The sequence below is a fragment of the Camelus bactrianus genome, chromosome 10 (assembly GCF_048773025.1).
Source record: "Camelus bactrianus isolate YW-2024 breed Bactrian camel chromosome 10, ASM4877302v1, whole genome shotgun sequence".
Classification (NCBI taxonomy): Eukaryota; Metazoa; Chordata; class Mammalia; order Artiodactyla; family Camelidae; genus Camelus; species Camelus bactrianus.
The window spans coordinates 2,693,266-2,708,226 of record NC_133548.1 but is presented as its reverse complement, the minus strand read 5'-3'; the positions used below and the strand labels follow the sequence as shown (position 1 = coordinate 2,708,226).

The following is a 14,961-nucleotide window of genomic DNA, read 5'->3' as shown; positions in this document are numbered from 1 at the left end:
TAGCAGTTTATGTCTGCTAATCCCAAACTCCCAATTTACCCCTCCTCTTCCTCTCCCCCTGGTAACCATAAGTTTGTTTTCTATTTCTGTGAGTCTGTTTTGTAAATTAGTTCCTTTGTCTCATTTTTTTAGATTCCACATATAAGTAATATCATACAGTATTTGTCTTTCTCTGTCTGATATTTCACTCAGTATGATCATCTCTAGGTCCATCCATGTTGCTGCAAATGGCATTATTTCATTCTTTTTTATAGCTGAGTACTATTCCATTGTACATATACACCACATCCTCTTTATCCAGTCATCTGTCGATGGACATTAGGTTGCTTCCATGTCTTGGCTGTTGTCAACAGTGCTACTATGAACATAGCGGTGCATGTATCTTTTTGAATTGGAGTTTTTTCCGGATACATGCCCAGGGATTGCTAGATCATAGGGTAACTCTATTTTTAGTTGTTTTTTTTTAAGGAATCTCCATACTGTTCTCCATAGTGGCCGCATCATAGCATCACTCTTCATAGCAGCCAAAAAGTGGAAATAACCTAAACGTCCAGGAACTGATGACTAGGTAAATAAAATGTGGTTCATCCATGCAACAGAACCCTATTCAGCCACAAAAAGGAATGAGGCCCTGACACGCTACCACCTGGATGAACCTTGACAACATGATGCTGAGTGAAACACGCCAGACAAAAAGCACTTCATATTGTACAGGTTCCTTTTACAAAGAATTCACCAAATCTATAAAGCAGAGGACTGGTTGCCAGGGCTGGGAAGGGGAGACAGGATGGGAGTGGAGGGCAATGCTAATTGGTGCTGGGTTTGTTCGTGGGAGGATGAAAATGTTCCAAAATTGACTGCAATGATGACTGCAATCCACGGATACTCTGATAAAACACTGCATCGCACCCTTTAAATGGGCGGGTCGTAGGGCACGGGAAATACATCTCAATAAATCGTTGAAAAAAAGAAAGCAGGGACTGGGTTCTAGGAAATTTGAAAAGCACTCACTTTTTTTTTTCTTTTTTTTTTTTAATGTGGTACAGTCAGTTACAATGTGTCAATTTCTGGTGCACAGCACAGTGTCCCAGTCATACATAGAGATGCATGCATTAGTTTTCATATTCCAAAAGCACTCACTTTGGAGTGACGCTCCCTGAGCCCCATAGAGAATAACTAAATTATTGAACTATTTTTAAATGTTAGCCTTCAGCGTTCCACATCTATTTTTAGACATGCTCATCAGTCCAATGGAGATGGAAATCGTAATTGCGAAGCGTTCTGAAACAGCTCTGTAACCCTGAGGACAGGCCCCAGGCACAGAGTGGCCCCAGTGTCCTGGGCTGGGAGGCAGGTGGCAGCTCGGGTCCTAGGAAGTCACACCAGCCTGTGCCCTGGACCGACCCAGCTGCCTCAGCCCCGGGGGCCCCTCTCTGGAAGAGCAGTCTGCCTAGTTCCAGCCCCAGCTCTGCAGCCCGCCCCATCCAAGTTCCAGCTGATTCTGTGACACGGGGCTGCATGAGGGTGCCACTCCAGAGTCCCAGGGATTAAACAAGCTTGCACAGGTGGTTCCCACGGGGGACAAAGTCGACATCCTCCTCCCATCCAGAAAGGTGGCAGGAACGGTCCCACACTGCAGGTCCTTCCCAGGGCGAGGAGCTGACTCTGCCAAGTCAAAACAGCGATTCAAACACAAACTCGTACAGGAATGTTCACCACAGGGCCATTCACAAGAGCCAAGATGTGGAAGCAACCAAAGGTCCCTCAACAGATGAACGGATAGACAAAACGTGGTCCATCCACACAATGGAATATTATTCACCCATGAAAAGGAACAGAGCGCCAACACAGGTGACAAGGTAGATGAACCTGGAGACCATTCTGCTCAGTGAAAGAAGCCAGGTACGAGTGACCTCTGGTTGCATGATCCACTGACATAAAATGCCCAGAGCGGGCAAGTCCGCCAACACAGAGCAGGCTGGTGGCTGCGAGTTGGAGACCGCTGGTGGCAGGGGTTCCCTTCTGGAGTGATAAACACTGGAACTTCTGGAACCAGATGGTGGTGGGGTCTGCACAACCAGGTGAACGGACCACATGCCACTGAGCCGCACACTTTGAAAACAGCTGATTTCACGTTCTGTGTGTTTCATCTCAATAACAAAAAAGAACCTCGTTCCCAGCAGTTCACAAGGTTTCAGAATCTACTTCATGGGCTGAGGGAGGAAACAAAGACCAGAAGGCATGGCAAAAAGCCAACGTCTTCAGGGATGAGAAAAGGGAAAAAAAAAAAAACGCTCTGATCTTCAGTTTTTTTTCATCAAGCAACCTGAGGCTGATTTCCGCAGCCCGTGGGAGCAGCCGGAGCGTGAACAGCGGGTGTTTCCTGCTGTGTGTGGACACTGCCTCCCTACCGTGCTGTCCGCACTGCAGCTGCGGTCTGGGCTGGCGGGACCGTGACTTCACCTGATCTGCCCGTTCTCCTGAGACACCCGAGGCGCCCAGACGCTGCGCGGCCCACCAGGACCACGGGTGGTACCCGACTGCCACTCCTGCCTCCTTCCTTCCTGCCGCCTCTGCTCCCTCCGGATGCGAAGTTCCCGTGGGCCCTTGACCTCCAGGAAATGCTCTGAACTCTCCTCTGCCCCGGCTCAATTACCAGAGAGGGCAAAAGTGCAGGCAGAAATGAGATTAGTAACAGTTACCAGGTAAAATTATTCAGGAACAAAGTTAAAATATTAATCACACCCTCCAGCCGATCCACAGAGCCCATGACCCCTAAAAGCGTGAAACCCCACCCAGCCTCTCCAAGGTCGTGCACGTGACGGTGGTGGTGGTGGTGGTGGTGGTGGTGGTGACGGAACAGCTGGGAGGGGCCAGACACACCAGGTGCGCGCCTCCCGGGGCCTGCCTCCTGGGGACATCCTCTCCCAGTGACCCTAGACTCGGTCATCTTTTTGGCCAAACCGGCCAGAGCAAAGGGACCCGTGGGAGCCGGCTCCCTCTTGCCCTTGCTGGGAACCCAGCGACCACCCAGACATCAAGCCGGGCTTGGGGGACTTGGCGCAGTTACCCACCCCCGTCCCTGACAACAACCAGCCCACCCCTGGAGACAGGACGGGGTCTGCTCCCCACTGACCCTAGGTGAACTCAGTGACCATGAGAACCATCCAGCTGAGTCCTGCTCAGATGGTTGACTTTCCAAATTGTGAGATAAAAAAAACCAAGGGCCAGCAAAATCACTGCCCATGGGCCAAATCCGGCCCCCAGCTCATTTCTGTAAATAAGGTTTCACTGGCGCACGGCCACGCCCGTTCATTTAGGTATTGCCCTAGACCACTTTTACTTTGTAGAGAGGCTGAACGGCAAACCAGCGCAAAGCAGGTACTCTCTGGCCCTGAAATGGCAGTTGTTGTTTTGCCCTATGTTTTGGGGGGGGGGGGGTCTGTTGCGCAGCGAAGCTGCCATGTCCCCTGCAGGGGCAACAGGTACCCTGGGATTGCTGGGACCCCCTCAGCTGACGCAGCCTCTATCCAGTCGTCACTGACGAGGTGGCTATTGCCCCAGGCCCTCCACAGCTGAGGATCAGGCGGTGCCCGGGTCACACGGGCGGCCCAGGCAGGCAGCATCCGCAAAGCAGGGTCAAACTCCAGCTTGCCCCACCTGGGAGGCCCCAGCCCGTCACAATGCAGGCGTTCTGGAGAGGGCTCCTCACCGAACGGCGCAACTGACGTCCATCTCCACCTCCCAGGCCCTCTCTTTCCTCCTTAATAAAAGATGGCAGGATAAAATTTCAAATGAACAAAAGCACGTCCACATTAGGAAAATCCGTCTGAGAGCCAAGAAAGCCCACACGGAACAGCACCCTCCGCCCCCAGCCCAGCCATCTGGAGCTCCTGCAGGGAGCCACCCCCGTGGGAACTCCCCGACGCACACAGGAGGACGGAGGAGCTCGCGTGGGCTCCCAAAGCTGCCGCTGTCCCCTGCAGGGGCAACAGGCACCCTGGGGGGGGAGGTGCTGGGTCCCTCCTCAACCCAGCATCCAGAGCCCCAGCATGAGCCAGGTGCATTCGCAGCTCAGGCAGGGCAGGAATTCACAACGGGGCCTGAACAGGAGGTCACAGGCCAGAGGAGAGGAGTCTACAGACTCACACCTGCACGCGGCCCAGGCCCTATCTGAACAGATTAGCACACACGGGTATTGCCAAGAACGACGGAGAGCAGACAGTCCACGCATGCCAACACAGTCTTGACTTTATGCAATTATCTCACTTAATGCTCAAGGCCACCTGCAACATGTTATGACCCCATTTAAAGGATTAGCAAACTGAGGTCGAGAGGTCAACGGCTCATCCAAAGTCACGCAGCAGTCACGTGGCAGAGCACACGCACCACCCACGTGGAGGACATGCGGGCATGCACCTAGGGGCATCCAAACATTCCTCAAAGCTGCAAAGATTCTGGGGCAAGCGCAGAGACACAAGTCAATCTTGGTCTCACCGCATCCTGGCCAGGGCTCCACTCTCCACGTGGCCAAAATCCTCCACACAGAACACCCCCGACCACGGCCCTGGAGAACGGCAGCCTGGAACACTGCACACACATCCCGGCCGGGATGAAAATGCGCCGGCAGCTTCCAGGCGTGCTTGAGTCAGTCGTGTGGGAAAAGCTGAACCAGCCTTGACCCTTGACACCCATCCAGAGGTCGGGGGAGAGGGCTATCCAAACAGAGTTACAGGCACAGATTTCACAGCAGATGGTCAGAGGCCACCGGGCACACCAGGAGGGACAGACAGACGCGCAGGGAGAGAAGCCGGACAACATGCTCCCATCCCTTCAGCTGAGCTCAAAATGCCAGTCAAGGCACCTCTCTGGGCCTCAGTTTCCCCTTTTGTAAAATGGACATAAAAATACTTCCTCCACCAAGAGGGGTTCTGAAGATGCCACACGGCCACAGGCGTGAAGGTGCCCGGCACAGGTCGGCAGCGAAAGCTTCGGACCCTGACAAAGTCTGGAGATAAAATGCAAATCATGGTAACAATCCATCAAGCTACCTACAAAGATAGAGTAACTGTTTTTTAAAGGTTTCTCTTATTTTATCTTATTTTACTTGATGTGATGGCACAGCTAATGGAAAGCATTTAACCAGGGTGTTTATCATGATGTAATTAAGGAAGTAAGCCTGCGGAAGAAGTCACTTCTGCCTCAAAATGTGGAGTATCGTGGCGCTGGCTGGCCTGCTACCTCAGGGCTATTTCCTGTCTTCTGGGAAAAGACTCACCCCACTGCCGGCCACTGACCCACAGCCAAGCCCGGACTACACACTTTGCTGGGGAACCTGCCAGGTGATTCAGGGGACCGCACACCCCGACAGCCTCAGGACTGTGTGGACACCCCAGCGGGGGCCAGAAAACTGTCCGTCTGTACGTCCAGGGGCAGCAGTGAATGCTAAACAATAAATAACAATATTCCAAGATAGTCTCAGTAATCCAGTTCTAAACTACTTTTTAATGGAGGTACTGGGGATTGAACCCAGGACTTTGTGTATGCTAAACACGTGCTCTAGCACTGAGCTATCCCCACCCCCACCCCCACCCCAAGAGTAAACCCCGGAAGCTACTTCACTGGGCCTGGGCTCCGTGAGAGTCCGCACTAATCTACACTGGACTCGGGCTCCGGGGGGAGCTGCCTGGTCCTAGGGGCCTGGGACCCAGCAAGACCCCCCCTGGGACCTGGCCAGGTCCCTGTTCCCGCCCGAGGTTCTCAAAAAGGCTGAACCTGGGCCCCCAGCACCAACATTCTGGAACCCTGATCAATCCTAAATTAACTCTGGGCTCCCCTCCAATCCTGGTCTCTCTCAGAGGTGAGACAGAGCCCCCCGCCCTGGGGCAGAAGGCCGAGATGATGGAGGTTCTAGCCTCTCTCCCTGTTCCTCCAGTGAGGAGTCTGGGTTGCTAAAGTCAGGAAGCACGTCTGCAGGAAGGGGGCTCCGTCGGAGAATGAGCCGGGGGGGTTGGGGGGGACAAGGTGGGGGGGCTGGGGGCGGGGAGTGACGGAGATGTTAGCTGTCTTGATTGTGGTGGTGGCTTTCCTGGTGTACACATGCATCAAAATTCACCAAACAGTACATCTGAAATATGTGTAGCTGACGGTGCAGGAACCAGACCACAGTGAAGGGGTTTTTAAAAATGTAAAAATAAATTTTAAAAAAGAAGAAGAAACAGAAGATCTGATTATATCTAGAACAAGAAGAAAGTGAGTTAAACTCCAAGCCCCATGTGAAGAGAAGCCCAGGCCCCGACGGCACCTGCAGAATCCCACCAGACGTTTCAAGAAGAATCAATGCCTTCACACAGTTCATCACACACTTTGCCCAACAGTGGAAGACGATACTCCCCACAACCTTACGAGGCCAGTGCTACCGTGACACCAGCTCAAGGGGACTACAGGCCAGCGGTACTCGCGCTCACACACGCAGAAAGCTCGGCAAAGTACCAGCAAACCGCATCCAGCAGCACGTAAAAACGACCACACAGCGTGACTAAGTGGGTTTATCCCCGGAATGCAAAATCGGGCTGACATGGAAAAATCAATTAATGTAATGCACCATATTAACAGAGTAAAGGACAAAAGGCAGCTGATCATCGCAAGACATGCAGGAAGAACACCTGACAAAATCCAGCAGCCCTTCAAGACAGAAACGCTCAAAAACAAAGAACACGCGTGAACTTCCTCTGCTTCACAGAGGGCACCCCCAGAAACCACGGCTCACGTCACGGCTCATGGGGAAGGGCTGGGTCCTGCCCCCAGGATCAGGAACCAGGCAGAGGTGCTCCTTCTCCCACGTCTGCTCAGCACGGCACCGAGGTTCCCGCCCGGGCAACTGGGCGAGACAATGAGATAAATGCATCCAGACAGGAAAGGAGAAGTGGCTCCTTTCGGCAGAAGACAGGACCTCGTGCGCACACGTCCCCAAGCAGCCACTAAAAAAGAGCTGGGAGTCATAAACAGGCTCAGCGAGATTACAGGGTCTGAGATGAATCTACAGAAAAGAACTGGGCTCTCCACACAACAGCTTTGAACAACCTGCAAAGGACACTAAGGGGGTGGCTGTACAGCTCAGGGGCAGAGCGCGTGCTTAGCACGCGTGAGGTCCTGGGTTCACTCCCCGGTGCCTTCGTTAAAAAAAAAGAAGAGGAAATTAAGAACTCAATTTCACAATAACATCAAAAAGAATTTAATCTTTAGGCATAAATCTAGCCAAAGAAGTGGAAAATTTTATAAGCTGAAAACTAGAAAACACTTTTCAAAAAATAAAAAGACCCAACTAAGTGGAAAAACATCCTGTGTGTGTTCACGCCTCAGACCTCACACTGCTAAGACAGTACTTTCCAAAATGAGCTACAGATTCAAAACAGTCCCTATCAAACCCCAGCCGGGTTCTTTGCAGAAGTGGATAAGCTGGTGCTGAAATTCAAGGGACCCGGAACAGCTAAAAGAGCATCGGGGACAGAAGGACTAGGTGGGAGGCCCACCCTCCTGATTTCAAAACTTGCTACAACATCAGTATGCAACACGGCGCCATTCTGGCACAGGGACGGACGGAGAGAGCAAAGCGATGGGCCTGCAAGTCCAAAAGGGAAGCCAGTTTCTTTGGTCAACTGATTTTCAACAAGGGCACCAATATAATTCCGTTGGAAATGGTGCTGGGACACCTGGACATCCACCTACAAAAGAATGAAGCTGTACCCCTTCCCGACACCACACACAAAAATTAATTCAAAATGGACCACAGACCTAAACGTAAGAGCTAACAGCATAAAACTCGTAGAAGAAAAGGCAGGTGCCAATTGTCATGACCTCAGGTTAGACAAATCCTTCTCAGGTGTGACACCAGGAGCACAAGCAACAAAAGAAAAAATAAGTAAATAGTTTCATCAAAAATGTAAAATTTTCCTTTTTTGGCGGGGGGTTATTAGGTTTGCTTATTTATTTAGTGAAGGCACTGGGAATTGAACCCAGAATCTCGTGCATGCTAAGCACACGCTCTACCACTGAGCCATATAACCTCCTCCCTAAAAATGTAAAATGTTCACACTTTAAAAGGACACAATCAGCAAAGGGAAAAAGACAACCTGCAGAATGGGAGAAATTATCAATTGTGTATCTGATAAGGGCTTTGTGTCTGGAAAACATAAAGAACTCTGATAACTTAGTAATAAAAGAACCAAAGCCCAACTGAAAAATGAGCAAAGGCTCTGAACAGGCATTTCCCCAAGTGAGATATACAAAGAATCAACAAGCCCACGGACAGGTGCTCACATCACTGACCAGGAGAGAAACGCCAACTCCAAAGGAGTAAGATCCCACTTCACGCCCACCAGGATGACGCTCATCAAAGACGGGTAACAGCCACTGTCGGGGAGGAGGTGTGGAGATCGGAACCCTCAGACACTGCTGGCTGGAACGCTGAGGGTCCAGCCACTTTGGAAGACAGTCCGATAGCTCTTCCAGAGGTTCCATGTTGCATATCACATGACCCAGCAATTCCACTCCTGGGTAAGAACCTTAGAGACCTGAACACAGGCCCACATGAAAACCTGTACCTGAACGTTCATAGCAGCGTGATTCACAGTAGCCAAAGAGTGGAAACAACCAATATGTCCATCAGCTGATGTACCAATGAGTCAAATGGGATGTGTCCATACAATGGAATATTATTCAGCCATAAAAAAGGAATGGCTGCTAATGGGTGTGAGATTTTCAGAAGTGATGAAAATGTTCTAAGATGATGATTGCACAACTCTTTGAATATATTCTAAAAACACTGAACTAAGTACTTTATATACTTTAAATGGGTGTGATTTGTACAGTGTATAAATTCTATCTTGGTAAAACTGTTGTATGTTTTTTTTTTTAACGAGTTGAGAGCAGTGCCCGGCACAGTGGTACTCAACCTCGGTGCGTTGGTCCTGGGGCACACTGATGAATAGGATGGACGGGGGCCTGTCCTCCTGGACTTTCTTCCAGCGGAGGGAGGCGGGTGACAAGGGTGTAAACCACTCATGAACACATGAAACTCGAATATAAGAGAAAGAACTGAGGGTGGCTTCCCCCATCCCTTCTCTCCTACCCGTCTAGGGCTCCCTCCACAGAGGCAGCAGGAAGGAGGCCTGCTGGAGGGTTAACAGCACATCTTTGCCCTCCGAGAAACCGTCCCTTCACCTGAGACCTGGGGATCCCTGATTCTCCCTGGAGCCAGGCAGGGGGACCCGGGGCATGTCACCACTTGCTCCCCCGTTTGGATGCCTCTCACATTCATGTTACTCAGGTAGAATCAACGCCCCAAAATACTAATAATCAACCGTATGCCCTTCCCCAGCCTCCACTCCCAGGTCGGCGAGAATGAGCCAAAAAAGCGCCATCAGTCAAGACAGAGCTGAGCTCCACCCTGAACTCCCAAGTTACTCCTTGACATCATCACGCGTTCTACTGAAAAACATCTACCCTGTTATTTAGAGTCGAGATGAGAAGTTACCGAACTTTGGGAAGTTGTTACGAAAGCCCCTGAAATCCCGGCTTGGCTGAGGACCACTCAGGAACAGAGCTTCGTAGGGTCTCGACTGGAACTAACCAAAACCAGAACCAGAACTTAAAGCACACCTAACCCCAGAGCCCACAAACCCCCAAACAACACCCCATTCTGCCTCCTCGGACGCCATGACCCCAAGCAGGGCACAGCCGGCCCCAGCCCTGCTTCCGGCAGAGGGGCTGGTGGAGACTCAAGGACAAAGTCTGTACCAAGGCAGGTGCTCAGTTATGCACCTGGTGACGCTCGCCCGCTTCAGAGACTTGTTCACTCAACAAACATTTATGCGAGCTGGAGGCGGGGGGGGGGGGGGCGGGATGGGGGGGTGGAGGCGGGGGAGGCACACAGCGGGGTCTCTGACCACCAAGTGTGGAGCCGCGCTTTAAAAGGCTGCCTTTGCTGCCCCCGCCCCCTGCTGGGCCGAGCAGAGCTTGGTCACAGCCCAGTCTCAGACCCCTCTTCAGGGGCCCCCTCAACCACGCCCGGAGCCCCCAGCTTGGGTCTCCCTGGAAAACCTGAGCGTTTGGACAAGAGGGAGACTAACTTCTGCTTCCAGGATTCCCCTCGGTCACTCTGGAACCCTGGGGACCCGCGGCTGAGCCCGCCAGCTCCTCCTCTACCGAGGTCGCCAGGGAGCCCAGGGAAAGGAGGGCCCGGCCGGCACAGGCTGCACAGCACGTGACAAGGACCAGGCTGGGACTCCCCGCCCCCCCGGGCTCCAAGCCCTTCCTCTAGGGACAATCTTCACCCCCAAAACAACCCTCAGGCCCAGCAAAGGGTCAAGACCAGCAAAGGACTGACTCACTGGCGGGATGCATCCCGGTCCGTGGCCTGGGAGGTCACACACGGGGGCTGCAGGGCTGAGGACCAGAGGGGCAGGCCGTCCACGTCCCCGTCTCTCCATTACCGCTTCGGGTGCTCCAAAAGTCCTCTCCTTCTTAGGCAGACTCCGCCTCCTCCCCGCTGGCGGCCCCCAACCCCCCATCCAGCCTCTGTCCACCAGTCCCTCTGCACGTGGACACCCTCACTGGTATCAAAAAGCAGCTTTCCTGCCACACAACACTGCCCAGGGAGCTGCCTGGCCGCCTGACGGCCACCACCACACAACTCAGCTTTGGTGACATCACTCACACAACACAAGTTACACCCTTAGTCATCAAGTGCCCGCCCCCATCAAACCCCAGCTGTGGAGGGAGCCAGCTCCTGCCTTCCCTGAGCCCGCACCCCACCACCCGGACTCTGCCACCAGCCAGTCTCTTCCGGGGGTGGGGACCACGCGATGACCTCCTGAAGCCCCTAACCAGACTTCACGGACGCATCCTGAATGACGAGGAAGGGGATACGTGGAAACATCCACCTGGCTTCCGGGCAGAGCCAGCTTTCAAACACTTCCATGTCTCAGGTCCCATGCTTCCTCCAGTGGTTCTCAATGTGTGGTCTAGGGAACCCTGGGGGGTTCCCCAAAGCCCTTTGGGGGGCTGGTCGATGAAGTCAAACCATTTTCATGAGAACTCCAAGATTAGTTGTTTTTTCACTCTCACCCTCTCCCAAGTGTGCTGCAGGGTTTTCCAGAAGCTACACAACGTGTGTTACTGCAACAGGCTAAATGCAGCAGCAGATACGAGAATCCAGCCGTCTTCTACGAAACCAGACAGTAAAGAGATCTGGCAAAAACGTAAACCAGTGCCACGGTTTCGTCTTGTTTTTGGAAAATAGCTGTTTTTCATAAAAATATGTTATTTACATGAACACATATGGGTTTACCACTGTCACCTTTAAATGCATTACTAATTAAATATTTCAAAATTCTTTCTGAATTTCTAACAGGATAAATATCAGCAGATACAATGCACATAAACAAACTGCTCCCTGGGGTCCTTAAAACTCTACAAAGAGGGTAGGGGCGTCCTGGGACCAGAATTTTCAGAAGCCCTGTGCTACCGGGCCCAGTCTCCCTGGAAGGAGCAGAAAGATAAACTCGGGCATCACCCTGAATGACACAGGGGAGGGGGACGGGCAGGCACCTAATTCTGCGCCATGGAGTGGGCAGCTGGCTGGCAGAGGGTCCGAGTGGTAGGGAAACCCTGTCTACCTCAGTTTACTCATCTGGAGAATGGGTGTGAGGGTACCAGCGCCCACAACTCAGGGCTGAGGATGGAGTGAGTCGGCCGTGGAACCCTGCCAGGCCCCACACTCACTGTTACCCTGATTTTCATGATGTAAAGTCATCAAGATGGTCCACCGAGGAAGAAGCAGAGGGAGAGACAACTCTGGGAGCCTGTTTGGCCCCATGGTGACAGTAACAGTCTTGTGTCCCCATCACACTCCCCCTTCACCTGTCTGAGCGGGTGTCCCTCCCCAACAACCCAAAGAACTTCATCAGAGGTTTGATCAAGAGACAAAGAAGCGTCGGGAAGGAATCCTGCCAGACTCAGCACAGAAGACCCTGCCAGCCACTCACTGGCCTGGGACAGCCCCAGAAAGAGCCCAAAGAATCAAAACACACAGAAACCAGACGGTCTAATTTCACACACTTTGGGACCATTTTGCTGCAGAAAAGCAGGGAAGGCCTGGAACTCTCAGGAACCGAGAACGTGGCGCCCCCAGCCCCACGTGTGGGGGGTCGGTAACCCCACACGCCAGGCTGGCCACCACCGTCTGGGAATGCTATCCGGACTCTACCTGGGCTCCATGTGCAACAAAAACATCCTTGAACTGTGGCCTTTTGTTTGCCCCACCCCCAGCCCCCAGGCGCCAGCTCCGCAAACATTCTGGCAGTAATCCTGGTGGCGGCAAGTTCACGTGCCACCTGCCAGGAACTGACATCCCAGAGCTGCCCGGCCTGGAGGCACCCCCCCTCCCCCCCAGCTAGCCAGGTCTGAACCCTCAGGGCGAGGCCAAGAAAGAACAGGCTGGTGGCCTGACTGGTTTTGCGACTTCCGGGAGCTGAATGCACACGTGGGAGGGGAAGCCTGGAACCAATGATGCCTTCCAGCCACTGGGGCAGGGCCTGCTCCAAACCAGTGCCCTTCCAGAACCCTGGGATACAGAGAGAAGCAAGACCCGGTCCTTTCCTTGGTGACAGGGGACCTGCACGCAGCACAGCAATTGTCTGCGGTTTGCCAGGCCCCCACCTCTCCTCAGGATAATGGGAGCATGGAACAATGCATGGAAATCAGAAAAGGGGGAGGGTAGAGCTCAGTGGTAGAGCGCATGCTTAGCATGTTGGAGGTCCTGGGTTCAATCCCCAGTACCTCCAGTAAGAAAAAAAAAAAAAAAAAAAACAGGAAGGAGGAAGATGGGGAGGCAGGAAAAATCCCGGGCAGGAGGTACTGTGCCCTGTGCTTTCCAGGGTGTCATCAAGCAGGAAGAAGTCCCCCCTCCACTCCTCACGCAGGGGCCCCAGGCTGAACTTTCCCTCCTCGAAGCTGGCCTTCGGTTCTGCTCAAGATGTGTGAGGTCTGCGCTTTTGGGACCCAGTCTGCCAGGCCACAGTCCCCACCGCTCCATCCTGCCTTTCTCAGGTTCAACCCACACCGTGGGTCCGTTACCGGTCACTACTGTCTCCGAGGTGTCACCACTGTCCCCAGGTGGGAATCACCTGCCAGAACCTTGAGGGCGGGGCTGAATCTTACCCACTTCTCTCTCCTCCCCTGCAGGGGGCTTCAAACTGGGGTGTGTGGACCCAGAAAGGCCTGGGGTCCCCCTCTTCCCAGCAGCCCCTCCCACCCTTTACATCCAAAAGGCTTTCCAGCCCCCTCTGAATGTTGTGGTGGGGAGGGAACTCCCTAATACCAAACAAAGGGGGAACTTCAACTAAGGTTTTCATTAAACCACACCAAACACACCCACCATCTGATCTCTAAGAGCTGTATTTCCAATAACACTTTCCTATTTCCATTTCTAAAAATCCGTAACATATTTATAGAGTTTGATCTCAGGGCTTTCTCAATCCAGAAGCGACTATTTTTTTTTAATACTTAGAGACTTTAGGTCACAGGAAAATTTTAAAGTTAATTTATGTACAGTTTCCCTGCAGAGAAACATACTCGATCGATTAGTAAAAGACTCACGAGCATAAAAGTCTACCACGTTGGGATGAAAGTCCTCGGGGAGGTGGTGGCACCAACCCAAGGGAGGAAGGGGGCCCTCCAGGTATTTGTCAAGGAAAGGTGGGTGTCAAGTCACCCTTCGCTGCAATGGATACGGTTAAAGTTAGGGAACAGTTACTTCCCAAATGTCAATATTTGCCTTGCAGACCAGGTTCTACATCCTTATCAAATACTTAAAGCTATGAAGCAGGATTTTAAAGGCTGACGTGTGAATGCACGGGGCGTCCAGGGGGACGGCGGCTGGAGAACCCTGGGGTGCGTGTAAGGCAGCGCGGGTGCAGTTCTCTCGGCTTTGCTGGGTATTTCGGTTTTTCATACGAAAATGTTGCAGAAGCCGTGTGAGAGGACGGGTTTTTCAAATGCCTAGGGAGTTGAGAGGCAAAGAAAACAAATTGGGGGGGGGGGGAGAAAACTGCCCCAGCGAGTCTCCCAAATCAGGCCTTTTAGTTGAAGCAGCAGCTCAGGACTCTGGGCAACTATCCTTCTCAAAGTGTGTTCCCAGGACCCCTGACAGGGGAACCGCTGGGGAGCTCCAGCCCGACTTCGGGGGCCTCAGTCAGAATTTCTGGGGCTGGGCCTGAAGCCCCTCCCCCGTGAGGCCCATCATGTGAAATCTGCAGCTTTGACCCTGGGAGCTGGTGGCCTCACTCGATCCTGAGAGTCAAGGAGCGAACTCCCGCGAATCTCACAGGGCAGTTTTCAAGCCCTGCCCCGCCCCCTCCCCGCCGGCGGCCAGTCAGCAGGAGCCCTGCCCTTCGCGCCCGCTGCCCAGGCGTCCCAGCAGCCCGAAGGCCTCTCCTCCCAGGAAGTGACGCGCATCCCAGCTGGCCCATCCCTGGGGCCCATCCATCGAGAGTGACCCCAAAAACAGGGGGGAGGGTATAGCTCAAGCGGTGGAGCGTATGCTTGGCATTCTTGAGTTCAACCCCCAGTACCTCCCCTAAGAATAAAGAAACCTAATTACCTTTCCCCTCCAAAAAAAAAAAAAAAAGTGACCCAAAAAAATAGATAAACGAGGTCCTACCGTAGAGCAGAGCGAACTACATTCAATACCTCGTAATAGCCTATAATGAAAAAGAACATGAAAAGGAATCTATACATGCACATGTAACTGAATCACTATGCTGTACACCAGAAATGAACACAACATTGTAAACCCACAACATTGTAAACTAGTACTGCAGTTAAAAAAAAAAAGGAGTGGCCCAGCTCAGTGACCCTGAGCCCTGGACAGGCTCTCAGATCCGCCCCAATATTGGACTG

General features: G+C 52.6%; 1 protein-coding gene across 5 annotated transcripts in view; it reads right to left on the bottom strand.

Annotated features, from left to right (window-relative positions):
- Positions 1-14,961, bottom strand: part of SHANK2 (SH3 and multiple ankyrin repeat domains 2) — a 497,686-nt gene that overhangs the window by 477,105 nt on the left and 5,620 nt on the right. The window contains exon 1 of one of the 5 annotated variants that reach the window (XM_074371522.1): positions 10,392-10,687. The exons of the other annotated variants lie outside the window; for them this stretch is intronic. The gene's annotated coding sequence lies outside the window, so the exon portion shown is untranslated. Of the gene's footprint in view, positions 1-10,391; positions 10,688-14,961 lie in introns of those variants that run through there. 5 annotated transcript variants of the gene reach the window in all.